Raw genomic sequence first — 13,604 nt, 5'->3', positions numbered from 1 at the left:
TGGGCCGGCATCAGGGGGGCCAGTGATGGTCTGCGTATGCTGCAGAGATCAGGGGACTGGTGCTTGGAGCTTGCACCGGCACGTGGTGGGCCCTCTTTGACACACGCCACTATGCACGCGCATGTAGGGGGGACATAAATTGCAAAATTTCTGCATTCTGGCCCAGAGCCTGTGGGGACATGGAAGCGTCCACTGGCCACTACACTCCATGCAGCAGTTGATCTCCACATGGCCATTTCCATGGTTTACACTCTGTGGTCTGTCCAGAACCTCCACGCCACATCTGGCATTGGGTAGGTTCACATTCATTAGTGACTTGCTGCTCTCGCACATGCCTGCTCCATGCCCCTCCTCACATCCTGCTATTGTGTGTCTGTGGTGCCATGCCGTGTCTGGGTTGTGGGCATGGCAAGGCCAGATTCCCAATGGAGTTGTGTTGTCATGTCTGGTAGGTTGGCATGTTGTGTGTCATGTTGGATGTAGTTGTGGTGCATGCCCATTGGCAGTGTCGTGAGTTGCATGACTGTGGGTGGCAGGTGCGTTTCAGATGGGTCCGCTGTCTTTGTGTATGCTGCCTCTATGGGGTTCCAGGGAGGGGGGTAAGGACGGGTCCTGGGGTGGTGGCGGGCATGTGGTCTCTGCGGTGGATGTTGTGGCCCTCATGGATATCTGCATTGCATGATAATTGTCTCCATGGCATCTGTGAGTCTTCAGGTGTGGCTCTTGGCTGGGCTACCTTTTATGCTGCAGGTTGTCGTCCTGCTTAACACCAGCAAAAGGCAGGTGTTAATTCCCTACTGCTATCGCGGCTTATCGCCTGTTTTTGTTTCACATCACAGACCTGGCAGTTCATTGTGAAAGTGGTGTTGTGGTTTTTTCGTGTACTTTTGCACGGGAACGCTGCTCTGCATCTCATTAGGGTTAGTTGGTGGTGTCCACAGTGGAGATACATTTTGGGGCAGTTATCGTGGGAATCATGGCAATGTCTGCTGTTTGCACCAACTTGTGAATGGGGTGTTAAATCTATCTCCACTTTTGATGCGTTAAGGTGGGGATAAATCGGAGATAAGTCCTTGTGAATATCCCCCTAAGTGAGGTATATTCCATTATTTGTCATCCGGTTCTACTAACGCATTGATGTACGGTGAAGGCTGAAATGATACATTAAGATCTTGAGCCACTATTACTTTTGCATTTTGTTGGTGATGTTCAATAAGCTCATCAAGAAGTGTCAAAACAGGTGAGTCGTAGCTGCCAGGTGCTAACCTTATATAGGTGTTAAATAATACTATAATCAAATCATAAAGAAACTTAAAAGTGACCCCATTAACTCAGGGAACATAACCATCAGTAATTTCACCAAACACAAAACATTATTTTTCACTAATATTAACAGCCCACCAGCAGCCCAGCCATATCTCCCTGCAGGTTTAGCTTCCACACAATATGATGTAAAACCATTAACAAACACTTTGTTCACTGCCCAGCTTTCTTGGAAGACACATACATCATAATCTCCCATATAAAATGACCATTCTGTGTCAAATAATTTGCATGTTTTCACTGCCATATCCTAGAAAACTTTACTTGTGGTTCACACACGCTTCAAGACTAACTACAGGGAGTCTGCAGCCCTTTTGGACTATAGACAAGACACTGCCTATTTAAGTGTAAGTGGGACTGGGCCCGGCTCCTCCCTCCCAACCTGACCTTCCAGTCCACCTATGTACCATATTGTGTATGGCTGTCTAGGAGAAATATGCAAAGTCCAACTGTCACCCACACTCAGGCATATGACCCAGAGATAGGCTACAGGCACCAAATTTCTAAGACAAGAAAATACCAGCTTCCTAAACGTGGTATTTTCAGAATTGCAATTGAAAGTCTGACTTTGCCATTAGTTAGGATTTTAAACTGTGATTCTAGAGACACCAAACATAAAGTTAATTCTGATAAGTGATAAACATACTCAACTTACCTTGGTAGGCATGTGACCTGGCCCTTTCACTTTCAGGTTTTTCTCCTCGCACTTGTAATGAGATCAGCACACAAAAGAAAGATGTAAAACGTTTAAGATACAAGTTATGCCCACCCACAAACTGATAATTTACAATAATGTTTGTGGAAACCGACCACAGAACAAACAATCTTATTATGTAACGTAAACTAACAAGTTAAGCCAGGAGAAGTCTTACTATCCATGGTAGAAAGTAGGAGACTGAGGTTAACGGGGAATTTCTACAACATTTGATTACACGTGAAAGGTATTATACAAAAGCCCAAATCGTACAGTTGGCTCAGAATAGCTTATGAATAAATCACAGCAATTCATGTTTAGGTTGTATCCTCATTGCCAACTAATAAATTATCGGATCTCGCCTTGAGTCCAAAATAAAACAGGACATTGGCCACATCATTAGTCAAAAATTAATAGGAACAAGACTTCTAGAATTTGAGGCCTTGAGAAAAATACTGACTATCAATCAACCCTGTCAGCCAGTTAATACATATATGCCATTAAAAAATCTTCTAAACTTTTTGACCGTGACACTTTAGGGAGCTCCCAAACAGCACACCTTAGCAAGTGAGTTACCTTTTTCAAGTGACTTCACATGCGACTAGTCAGGGTGATTCTGTTGCGGTGGATAGCTACTTCCTGTGCCACAGGTGCTTTGCCGGCGTCTTTAAATGCCTAAAGAAAAGGAAAAGTATTTTATAAACAAAATCCTTAGATCTCTATATAAAAAAATATAAAAATACACACACAGATACTAACATTTAGAGTAAAAGGTTTGTGTACACAGGACACAGCCAGAAAATAAATGTCAGGAGAACATAACTTGCTCCTTTTCGGGGAGAGGAGATAGTTTGCAGGTAATCGCCGAATCAAATACCACTCCATCCTCAACTGAGTCCATTCCCATGTGTGCAAAATGCACCCCGATGCCGTTGTGCCAGTTTGAACCTGTTTATGTTTACAGTCCAAATTGCATCTTGCAAGCTCGTACAACACATGAGGTAATCCAACTTTAAACTACGCAGAAAAATACATACCAGCATAAAGTGTACAAGCTAAAGCTATTGCCATTCTTAAAACAAGTTCACACGTCTAATACTATGAGAACAACCCAATCACCACATAGCTGAACCCCAAAACTACACAAAGGACAGCGGTGAAGAATAAAGTACCCCCTTCTGGATTTAACTTTGATATTAGCCTGTCGAGTTGATCAACTGCATCCATCAGAACAGACAACAAGCATTAGCAATGCAAAAGGACTCGCATTTACACAAGACCTATTGCATTGCAAACGGGAGTGCAGGCAGGCAGGGGGGCGAGAAGGCACGAAAAATGGGAGTGCGGGGTTGAGAAGGCCTGGACTGCAGGAGGGGGTAAAAGGCCTGGGCAATCTTATGGATGTATGACATTACAACGCATGCTTTTACCACGCATACCTATACAACGCGGTATTTACAACGCATGCCTTTACAACGCATAGCGCTTTGGGGTGCTGGATAGTGAATAGTTTAATTTACTATTCCAACTCCAGTCCCCGTGGATAGTAGGGAAGGTGTTGGATAGTAAATTAAATCTATTCCCTACCCTAGAGCGCCCCCAGCGGAATGCGTTGTAATGGTTTGTGTTGTAAATACCGCGTTGTAAAGGCACTACGTTGTGAAAGTTGTGTTGCAAAGGTTGTACACCCAATCTTATTAAAGAAACAACACATACTGCGCAACACTCGAAGTAAAGGGGCCAGTAGCCAGGGAAGCCAGTAGCCATGGAAGGATACAATAACGACATGGCCATAATAAGGAGGAACTAACGAGCCTCATAATCAGTCAGAAGGCAGCATTTACGAAAGACGACATGAGCCAATTAAAAACATGGGCGAAGTTTCTACTCCTTACTCCATTACTGCTGCCTCGCAGAGTGACCATCGCTGCCACTATAGGATCGACCTAAGAATGGGCATGACTGGCTTTCTCATAGCCACTGTACTTAGGAGATTAAAATTACAAGGTCAAAGTTAGACATCCTTGTCTTCATTTTACTCACAGCCAATAATCACAAATTATGTCAGAAGAAGTGCGACCTTGCTTAGAGCGAGGATAAGGACATTTAATCGTGGTTGCACCATCCTTGTGATGGTTGTCAGACCCTGCTTTTGGAGTTTATTACATGGAGATATTTTGCGGTCCCGGGATACTGGACTAGGGCAGCTTAAATTGAGGCGGTGCTTCTAGAAAATATGAGAAAATACACATCTAAACGGTAATATTTGAATCAGGTTTGTTTGCACTTTATTGCCAGGAAACCACTTCCAACATGAAGTAAAAAAGAGACAATTTAAAATTCAATAATGAACCTGGAAGACTTACCAAAGACTTGCCATTTAAAGACACATTTCTGGAGTGAAGAACAAACTCATGCAATGCAATGTAAATATATTTTAGATCAATCGAAATGCAGAGAAGAGAGAAAGAGACAGTTTTAAAATACACTAAGTAGTTATAGCATCAGCCAAGGATCCTAGATAGATGGCTGCGGGGAACCACAAATTTAATTTCAGCTAGATAGTTTGACGAATGGACTGTGGGCAGATCATTTATACTCTTTCAATGATGAACCATTGACCACAAAATCACGACATTATCAGGTGCTTTGACCGGATGACTCATGACGCACTTTGGTCACTTATCGGAAATATTTAAGGACAGAGAACTGACACCCACACTACTTGATGTTTGACCATGAATCATAATGAAATAAAACATCTATTGATCAGGATTTGCATCACTTCAGGGACATTTTAAAAAGTTTATGAGTTCCTCTTTGAGGAGTTCCCTATTTTTGCGGTACCTACGTGGGTGTAAGAGAAGAAGGGCACATCGAGGGAGTGGAGGTCCGGGGGAGCTGAGACTCGCAGAGAGGGAGCGCTCTGGTCCCTCTAGTCAGAGAGGCTTAGAGCTTGCTGTGTTCAGAAAAATGGGTGCAGAATTCTGGTCAATTCAACAAAGGCCTACGGATGGAGGCAGCAGGGCCTATGTAAGGGTTTCATGCTAGCTGACATGGGAAGGATGGCCCAGGTCTGGGCAGAATGGGCCTGGGGTACTATATGATAAAATAGATCCTGCTTCAGGTTTAAGGGCAAAGTGGGGCTCCTGGGCCCACACTGTGTAGGCTGAGGTTGTTGTACACTGGTTTTCCTGACGGACAGCCACTATGGCTCTGCAAACTGTATTAAATACACCATTCCCACACTTATTTGTCAGGGTAGCAAAGGTGAGTATTCAGAGGCTTCCCAGGGAGGAAGTGTGGTGGGCATGAGCTCAGCACTCAAAACTCAATTAACAGACACAATACCTTCAATGTCTATCCCACTGTTTGCATTTTTAGAAAAAAAAGTAAGTTTTAATTTCAAAGTAGTACTCAATACTACGAAGTACAATCTAGCAGACAGGGTAGTGATCCTGGTCACAACTTTCTAGTGGGGATACACCTCTTATCTCTCTTCATGATATATCTCACCTGGGTGACCTAAGTTGAAATTACCACCCAGAAAGGAATGGTAAGCATGAATAAGGCTCAGGGCAGATTTTAGTCAACTATGAAATCAATTCGTACACCTGGTTGCGTAGGGTGCAGGAATCGAGACCTAGATTTACAATGCTTTGATGCAATGCAGGGAAGCAAGCAAAGTTGTTGTGCTGGTTTGTGGCAACTGGAGAGAGCAGAGCTGTGTCATATCTACAAGGAAGTGGTGCAGTTCTGCACTCTCCCTGAGCTGGTGCACTTATTGCAGCTATGTGTCAATGTAGGTTCCCTTGTGTCATAGTGCAAGGGTGTCTGTGTTGTGATAAGCAGACACATTGTACAGGAAAGGGTCCCTTCCTGGGCAAAACTATGCTTTATGTTACTTTCTTCGTTGCGTTCTGCAGACTGAAGATATGGATTTACATCAAAGTCCTTGGGTAGATGCACTGGAAAGTCCATGCGCCACCCATGTAACGCCTATTTGACACAAAGTAATTCAAACCAGTGAATTGTTCTGTGCTGCTCTACTTTTGGTATCAACCCAGTGCAAATTGCCAAACTGAATTTATCATTGGATCTGAGTTAAAAAATTAACACACCATGGTGCAAGGGTGCCTGCATTGTAAGCAGGGTTGTTTTGTGCTGGAAGGTACACCTTCCTGAAAGAAAAACAATCTCCTGAGGCATTTTCCTCTTTCTCTCTGTTACGCAGAATACAGCAGGCATAGAAAGAGGAAAACATTTCAAATACAGATATTTCTACCTGTTGCGCCACACCTGGGGGGTGGCGTAACATTTTGAAACATTCCTAGGTTTACCACTTGTGGTAAATCTGGGAATGTGCCAAAATCCATGGCTGGATGTGTGGGAACACCCACACTCCACCCATGCACTGCCTCCATGAGCAATTTGTGCTGCATTGCTCTACTTTAGATTTATGAAGCTGCACAGGGCCACACAAGGTGGACTTGCGTGTCTTGAAAAATCTGTCTTATTTTTTAGTTTTTTTTGTTTATTGCCATTTGGTTATTGTAACAAGAAAAGACATATTAATTGACATTTCCATTTTACCAGTAGGTGGGCATTACGTATCAACAGAATACAAAACTACGGTTACCTTGGTGTTTCAGTGAGTGTGTGTGTGTGCTTGCTGGTGTGAGGTCTGCATTCTCATGAGCATCCCACTGATGTTGGTAGGGGCTACGATATGTGAACTCAGGAGTTGGCATTCTGTCCGGGACGCAGTCTGCAGTGAGGTATTCTGTTGCAATGTAAAACCATGGTTTTCAGATGTGCCATACGAAGCTATGAGTATGTGGGGAGTTGGGATCTGACTGTTGAAGGGGGAAGAACCGAACTGGGCTGTGTGTTACGTGTTGGTGCAATACAGAAACCTCACGCTCCTAACAGTTTCTGAAGAACTTCTGAACATTGGCTATGAGTTTCTGTGAGGGGCTGGATGCCCCCAAACACTCCTCAAGGAGGATATCTGTCTGAACCCTGCCTAACGGCACTTCCTTTTTATACACATCTATAAAATGTGCTGTTAACGTATAGTGCTGGGTACAGGTAGCAACTGACTGCTATTGCTGTAATTTGGGCATTTTGTTTGTTTTGGTCTGCTTTTCCCCTGCTTTCTATCAAAAATCTGTGTGGCAATTAATGAGTGCGAGTTGCAGTGGAATGAGCCGTGTGTGACATCATCATACCATATTGCTTCAATGCCAATCGCAGCGTGCATGACCCTTATTCTCACATGCTTGAAGGCTGTGCTGCACGTGATGCACGAGCGGCCGGGTGACCAGAAGCGTCTCATGGCCACGCTCTCCGCAAAGCTGCCTGCAATGCTGGCCGCAGCGGATCCTTTTACCCCTTTGCTTTTCAAGGGCATTTGTATTATTTTTCGGGGGCCGTGCTGAAGTTATCTATTTGACGTCCCCCTCACATCTTTGAGAAAGAAGGGCGTCGGTAAGAAGGGGCGTCCCTGTGGCCGCCGCCTGGCAGCCAGTGAGAGCGTGGCTGGGAGATTAGCCTGTGCTGATCCTGTCTTTTTGGAGCCTGAATCTAGACTTCTGACTGACAGAGTTTGTGCACTGTTACAAGTACAATTATTGCTAGTTCATTAGCACAGTTTCCAGAAGATACTTTGAAATGCTAATACCTACCTGCATTTCACTGCGTCCAAGAAAGACCTAACAGTGGTATGGGCACAGATCCCAACGGATATTATGCAGTCAGATTGCTGGCATATTGAGTACAGCCTAGTATCAATGTTATTGTTTTAGATCGTTATTTTGGTATTTTACTTGTGGAGCTGTGTTAGCTTGTTTATTGCGGAGTTTTATTTTAGTCTGTTATTTTGGGGGGTTTTATTCTCGTTTCCGTATAGAATGGCAGCGACAAGCATGTCACAACCTCCATCATTTGTTTCTGATTTTGGGAAACCTATATTGCCCTGGAAGAAGTGGAGGAAGCTTTTTGATTCTTCCCTTATTGTCAAGGTCGGTGAAAAACTAGCAGCGGCCAGGAAGCAGTCTTTTGTTGCACAATCTGGGCATATAGGGTCCAAATATATTTGAGAGCCGTGATGAGATCACGCTTAGGCATGAGGAGGGTCAGCCTAGAAATGTCTTTGAAATGTCACTTATAATGGTGAAACAACATTTTGACCAGCATATCAATGTCATCATGGAGAGGCATACATTCTTTTCCAGGGTTCAAGCTAAAGCTGAAAAGGTAGGCAAATCTGTCGCCTCCTTGAAAAGTTTAGTAGGCACCTGGGAATTTGGCAACCAATAATATTCGCCTATTTGGGACCAACGTTCGCCTATTTGGGACCAACGTGTGTGTTGTACCAATGACATTAGAGTGCAGGAAAAACTTTAGGCTAAAAATCCTACATTAAAGGGGGTGATAGACATTGTGGAGGGGATGGAGCACACTTCTGGCTGGGTCAAGGAGATGTTAAGTGCTCTTCTCACTACAGTGGAAAGAATAACAGGCACTGGATCAGGGAAAAAGGTCCTTGAGGACAATAAAAAATAAATCCACACAGAAACCTACTTGGACAAAGAGGTCGGTCCAGGAGAAATACTATAAATCCAAGTATTTATGTGTGGAAGTTCTAGCCATCTGTCTAACAGCCCAAATTGTTCTACTCACAATGCAGTCTATTAGAACTCTGGTAAAAAGGGGCATTATGCCTGTGTGGGCAAAAACAACAAGTTGCAGGAAGTCTTTGAAACACAAGAAGGGTGTCAGAAGGACATTTTACTAGAGCGCTATGCTGTCCAAAGTGTTAATGATATGGATGAAGATGTTTTTCTTTAAGGGTGGTGCTCTGAGATAAACTCAGGGCACATCAGAACCCTCCTAATTTGATTACCAAGGAGCCTCCTCTTCTGTGTTGAGAGTGCAGATTGGGGGTCATAAGTTGAATCAATGCTGGTTGGACTTCAGGAAGCGTGCACAAAAGGTTGACTCACAGGCAGTCAAATTCCAGCAGCAGAAGTACAAGTGGCAATTTGATGACAGGCATAAGGTGTGAGTTCTTGAGTGGAAGATAGGGTATATAGGGGCACATGCATCAAAATTGTAAATTGCAAATACCTAATTGCAAATTCCTGAGAATCACAATTAGGTAATCACAATTTACAGTGCATGAAACTCAAAGAGTTTCAGATTGCGATTCCTAGGGGGTCACAAATCGCTCTACCTCATTAATGTTAATGAGGTAGAGTGCAATTTGCGACCCCCTAGAAATCACAAAAAACATGGAGATGGTGGCCTGCTGAGGTCAGCAGACCACCATTTCCGTAATTGCTTTTCAATAAAGCAATCTTTTTTTTGTAATGCAACCTGTTATCCTTAAAGGAAAATGAGATGCTTTACAAAATTTAAAATGAAAAGTTTTCTTTTCAATTTTTAAGACCAGGCAGTGGTCCGTGGGACCACTGCCTCCACTTAAAAATACTTTTACAACCATTAACAGAGGGGACCCATTCCCATTTGGGAATGGGTTACCACGTACTTGAAGTAGGTGTTAATATGCAAATGTTTTGCGACCACATTCACGGTCACAAAACATTCATGCATACCTTTAGGATTTGGCATTTGGAAGTGACGCCCTAAACACGCCTCTTCCAAATACCGAATCGCAAACCAATTTTGCAATTCGGTGACAGGTTACCGAATCGCAAATCGCAAATTGGGGTTTGCTGCATCTGCAAAGGCAAAAATGCTTGATGCATGTGCCCCAGAGTTTTCATAAAGTAACCATTTTGGTCACCAAAAGTTAAATCTAAATTCCTGGGTCCAAAACACATAATCTAAGTGAAGAGTATTGTTGTGGTCGTGGATGATGGAGGGGTATGGACTATGTCCCATTTAGCTAGGAATGCATGTAATGAGGGGCATGTGAGTGCAAGTGATGATGATCATAATTGAAGAGGGCAGGCGGATGGAAAACTGTGGACCATGTCTAGGTGGAATTTGCCAGAGTCACCATCCCAGCAAGGCACCCATACATCTGGAAGTATATGTGTAACTTGAGTAGGATAACATTTGAGTGTATCATATGACCATCTTGTATTTTCTACGGGTAGGGTCTTATATTTTACGAAAGGGTTTTAGTCTATGATGATTGCATAACAATATGGTCCTCTGTGTTTGAAGTATCCTTTTCAATATATATTTTTTTTATCTTTGACCTTTAACTGCAGTGTAAACCCATGGCACTCAGGTATACCATGTGATGCCATGAGATCAACCATGTTAACAGCAGAACGGTATGTGGGGATTTGGGAGCTGCCTATTGAAGGGAGAAGAACTGAACTTTGCTGTGCATTATATTTTGGTAGAATAAAGAAGACCTAAGATCCTAGCACTGTCTGAAGTACTTCTAAACACGGTGTATGTGTGTTGTAATGTCTATCCTACTCTCCTCTTATAGATATGTTGGGGTGCTAATATCAGTGTTTTATTGCATACCAATCTTCAACAACTACCTGTGTCTCTGGGAGTTTGGCATTGGTATCAAATTATAGTTGACCTCAAGGTCACCTTGCCCATCTTCAGGAGAAGCAAGGGATGAGCTGATAGCCAGGCCCCCTTGGGGAGGGGTTAGGTTGCAAGGCCAGGGGTCTAACCTCTTACCTCCCAGGTGTTCAGAGCTCCTTGTCAGCTATCACCTTCCAACGGTCTGCTAGGGGGCATTTGCACAACCCCAGGCCTCCTCCCTTATCAGTGCTCTCTCTTCAGCCCTGACCCACAACTTTACATCCCATGCCCAGGTCTCAACTCTGGGTCCTGATATTTACTTCTATGCCATGCCAATCCTTCACTTGGCTAAAGCCAGAGTCAAGTCTACAAATTGATTCCCAAATCTATTTAAGCTCAGGTCTAGGGATTGTGCCCAGGTGGCACGCCTCAACTGTCTTCTCCAGTGAGCCGTCCAGAATCACATTGAGCTTCACCATGACCTGCTCCCAGGTACCCCGTATGTGTGTACATCCCCAGGTCATACAATATCATGATTTAGATGCTCTTTTTATTACAGAAACCTGGCTCAATAATTCATCAAATCCCGATCTTGCAACCGCCCTACCACCAGACTTTACTATCTTCAGGCGGGATAGACCCATCGGGCGGGGTGGGGGAGTGGCCTTTGCCATCAAGAAATCCTTCACCTGCCATACCTTCGACCTAGGCCATCTCAAGGACTGTGAGGGCATGGGCTTTGCAATCAAAATCAATGCTTCCACCTCCTTCTCAGGGGGACTTATTTATCGCCCCCCTGGAAATGCCACCCCCTTCCTGGACTCCCTCGACGATACACTTGGATCACTTCTGACACATTATTCTACCTTCACCCTTCTAGGTGATCTGAACCTGCACCTGGAATCAGGCACTGACCCTCATACCATCAGCCTCCAACAATCTCTTAATATCTTTGGTCTCTCCCAACTTGTTACGTCCCCGACACATAGGGCTGGACACATATTAGACGGCATTTGTTCCAATTTGACAACTTTGACCACATTCCCCCCGATCCCGCAAATTTGGTCTGATCATTGCCTCATCCCTTTTGCCATCAAGGTAAACCCCTCCATGCCATCGAACGCCAAATGCCTCCTCCCTCCTCCTTCGACTAATTGGAAGAAGGTAGCCGAACGTATCAAGTCAGACTCCCAGCTTTTGCCCCCGCCCCCCACCCTAGTTGGGGATGTAGTGTCCGACTCTTGTAATTTTCACATCTGGATCGACAAAATTGTCTCAGACAACTCTAGTCCGAATCGCCGCCAGCCAATCCACCGTAAAAGAAAGCCCAATGCCCCCTGGTATACCCAGTCCCTCACTGAAAGCCACCTCCAATGTAGGATCCTTGAAAGGAAGTGGAGGAAAACTTACGACGAAGCCCCCAGGCTACTCTACATCCTACAGAGGAAACTTTATCTCTCTAACATCAAAGCGGCCAAAAAGGAGTACTTTACCAAAGCCATAGAGGAAGCCAAGCAGAAACAGCAAACGATCTTCTCTATAGTTAAGTCCTTCACTCATCCCAAAACCATCCTACCTGAAATCCCTCCATCCCAAACCCTATGCAACCAAATCGCGGATTTCTTTATAGATAAAATCGCCAATATTCAGAAAGATTTCCCTCAACCCCCTGCTATTACCACCCATGGCGTCATTACAATTCCCTCCATCTTTGACAGTTTTTCCCCAGTTTCCCTTCAACAAACTCACAAGGCCATCTTGGCCTGCAAATCGGGAGCCCCCACGGACTCATGCCCCCCTAGCATTCTTCATCTTCTCATCGAGACTGTAAATCCCTCGATTAACGCCATTATCAACAAATCCCTCGAATCAGGCATCGTCCCCGATGACTGGAAAAAGGCTATAGTAAAACCTTTAATGAAGAAGCATAATAAATCCCCTACTGACCTCACTAACATGCGCCCAATTTCCTTACTACCTGCGCTTGGCAAAATCACGGAGCAGCTAGTTTACGGCGAATTAAAAACCTATGTAGAGAGCAATCACCTTCTGCACCCCCAACAATCAGGATTCCGCCCCGGCCACTCCACTGAAACCGCCTTGATTGAATTATCTGACACCATCAAGTTCTTGCAGGATGAGGGGAGACAGGCTGTACTCATTCTGCTTGACCTAACAGCAGCATTTGACACCATCTCGCATGTCATTCTTACCAACAGACTGCGTGACATCGGTGTGTCAGACACTGTGCTGTCATGGATTACATCGTTCCTCTCCAATAGATCCCAAGCGGTTTCATTAGGCCCCTACCTCTCCAGAGAAAAACCAGTTACATCAGGAGTCCCCCAGGGGTCCATACTTAGCCCTCTTTTTTTTAACATTTATATAACCCCCCTCCTTGCACTGATAGAATCCCACGGAATCCTTGTTACATCGTATGCTGATGACACTCAGCTTGTCGTTACCATCGATAAAAAATGCACGGATGCAGTCTTTAGATTTAAGAACTGTCTCTCCGAGGTCTTTCTATGGCTGAATAGTAACCACCTCAGATGTAACAGTGCCAAGACTGAGATCATACCCCTAGGGAAAGACCTGTCCTTTTCCCCAAAAGACTGGTTGCCAAAAAACTCAGAAGCTCCGCCGAATGCTGTTTCCTCGGCTCGCAATCTCGGCATCCAATTTGACGCATCCCTCAGCTTTGATGACCATGTTCGCATCACTGCCGGGAGCTGTTTTAGTCTAATTAAAACATTGAAGAAATTCTTCGACTTCCTCCCCATCACAGCCAGAAAATCAGTCGTGGTTGCCCTAGTCCTTTCCCGACTTGACTATTGCAACGGATTAATGGCAGGAGTGAAGAAGTCCACCTTGAGGAAACTGCAAAGTGTTCAACATGCAGCCGCCAGACTCGTCCTCAAACTCCCCAGAAGGTCCTCGGCCTCAGCCGCCCTCAACACTCTCCACTGGCTACCCCTTCACAAAAGAATTCTGTTTAAACTCCTATTTACTGTATTTAAAGCCACCAGGAAAACCGGTCCCTTGTATTTTACCAAGCCCTTTACGT

General features: G+C 44.4%; 1 non-coding gene across 1 annotated transcript; it reads right to left on the bottom strand.

The window, feature by feature from the left end:
- Nucleotides 1-2,290: 2,290 nt before the first annotated feature.
- LOC144829907 (small nucleolar RNA U54) lies at nucleotides 2,291-2,356 on the bottom strand. Its single transcript, XR_013610885.1, has one exon. It is a non-coding gene; the product is annotated as a small nucleolar RNA U54 (small nucleolar RNA).
- Between the last annotated feature and the right edge of the window lie 11,248 nt (nucleotides 2,357-13,604).

The sequence above is a fragment of the Lissotriton helveticus genome, chromosome 4_1 (genome assembly GCF_964261635.1).
Source record: "Lissotriton helveticus chromosome 4_1, aLisHel1.1, whole genome shotgun sequence".
Lineage (NCBI taxonomy): Eukaryota > Metazoa > Chordata > Amphibia > Caudata > Salamandridae > Lissotriton > Lissotriton helveticus.
The sequence above is the reverse complement of the archived record's forward strand: the minus strand, read 5'-3'. Positions and strand labels throughout refer to the sequence as shown.